Genomic DNA, 2,180 nt, shown 5'->3' on the forward strand with positions numbered 1-2,180 from the left:
GCAAGGAATCTCTCAACCTTGAGGAGTAACCTTAAGAGGTGTCCCTACTCAAGGGGAGATCCTAGCATGCAGCCCACTGCCATGCAGGAGAGCTCAAAGGGCTCTTGGGCTGCTCACTATTTATAGGGGTAAGATGATTGACTCCTAGTCATATTTGCGTACTGATAGCTGTGGTTAGGTGGGCGTATTTCTCACAATAACCAAGGGCTATTGTGTTGTTATCTGGCTCCCGAATCCACTCTTCGTTAATATGAAGTATCACCATCAGCACCCATTAACAACTGCCCCTGGTAGTTATCGCTTAAGCAGGGTTACAGGAGATAAAGGTCAGGTTGGGCGGGGGAGCACACCGTCACAGAGCTACGCCATGATTAAAAAAAAGAAAAATCCTTGGTGTTCTCTGGAGTCAACAGGGCATGTATTAGCTGGCTTCAGGTAGGGCTCCCTGGCAGACCAGCTTCAGGGGCGGCTGTGACCCGGCAGGCAAGAGGAGCTCTGAAATTGTGTGGAAGGCCCTCACTGACAGGACCTCAGGAAGGACCTGCCAAAAACACAACCAAGATGCTGTTTAATCCCCCCCCCGCAAAGCCCTCTTCTGCTATTACTTACAAAGACTTTCTCAAAGTCCCCAAACAGCCCATCCTGGGAGGTTTGCAGCAATTAGCTCCTGCTATCAAAGAGAGCCTTCCCAGTGTGAACGGAAGAGCAGATGGGGCCGGGGGGGGGGTCCTACCTACAAACCCCTTCATTAAAAAGGCATGAGTCCCTGCCACGGCCTTTCAGCTTGCCTGGGGGAAGAGGCACCCACAGCGAGGTCCCCCACTTCCGCGTGCATGCAGAAAAAGGCCACAGCTAAATGCCACGGCATTTGCATAGCACTGTTTTTTTCCAAATTCTCAGCATTTTAGCGAGGAAGCAGCTGAGAGGACTTCTCCTCACTCTTGACTTTGATTTTGAGCATTAGAGTAGGGGTCCTCACCAGGATGTGGATGTGGGGGTGTCTGGTCTGCCTGGCTTTGCTTGTGCATGCACAGCCTTGGGGTTTTCAGCCCCCAAGCCATGCAAAGAGGAGGTCCTGCAGCCCCATCCTGTGTGAGGAACCCCAAAACAATCTGTCCAACACCCCGGTCTGGGTGTTTTGGCGATTGTAGAGGTGGGCCAAATCCCCTTCTCCCAGTGTGAAGCTCTGCAGCATCGGTGTCCTCCCTCTGCAGGCAGGGAGGATGCTGTGAGGGCAGAATGATCCGTTGCTCTGATTCACCCCGAGGTGAAAGGGAAGTGATTCCTGAGTCTGATGCCCCTGGCTCAGGGGCATCTGTCCGCTTCCTGGAGGAGCACACCTGCAGAACTGCTCCAGGATGAGCTGGATGAGGCTTGGGACCAGGAAAAATTTGTGACTATGGCCCCAGAGCACCGTGCTCTTCCCCCCCCCTCGCTGTATTGGGTTGTCCTGCGCAATCCTCTACTCTTCCATTTTCCAAGCACTTAAATGGAGGGGAGGTTGTTTTTACCTCCTCTAAAGGGTCACCCTGAACCCAAAATGCAGTCTCAGCCACCACGAGCCATACTGGATGCTCCTACAGCTGTTCGTCTCTGGCTGTCTGGGAGGCTAAACCGCGTCCTGGGCTGTATATTGCTCATCGCTGTTGGAAAGTGGAGTGATGACGGCTGGGCCGTGGGGCGTTTGTTGCCCCAGCTGGGATTGTGGCACAGCAGCTGAGGCCTCGGAAATAGCCCAGCTCTCGGGACGGTGAGACGTAAGCACACACTTAAATTACAGGTCTTTTCCTGAATCGGGGCCCGTCAGCCCTTCGTGCACCCACGCAGTAATGACGAGCTGAACGGAGCGAAGCGCCTGGGGAGGCTTTGAGCGTCCCCGGCGGGAGCTCCAAAGCCCCGGCCTCACTCATGCCAAGTCTCGGCATGGGGTTTGTCTAATTTGACGAGGCTGGAGGTGCCCCGGGTGGCTGAGCAAAAGGTGGAGATGAGAGAGAGAGGAGCGCGGCTCGTCCGTATTTAATAGTTAGTGTTTAATATTTAATGTTTAATTTCGCTGTTAGAAACGACAAAGCCAAGGAAGTGCCGAGGCCCGGAGGGTGCCTGGGGGCCAGAGCGTGGCGGGTGAATCTTTAATCGTTGCACTGTACCGCACCGACGGCGGCTCGGGCAGAGCGGGGAGC

Source organism: Aptenodytes forsteri, unplaced genomic scaffold (assembly GCF_000699145.1).
Source record: "Aptenodytes forsteri isolate BGI_AS27 unplaced genomic scaffold, ASM69914v1 Scaffold15, whole genome shotgun sequence".
Lineage (NCBI taxonomy): Eukaryota > Metazoa > Chordata > Aves > Sphenisciformes > Spheniscidae > Aptenodytes > Aptenodytes forsteri.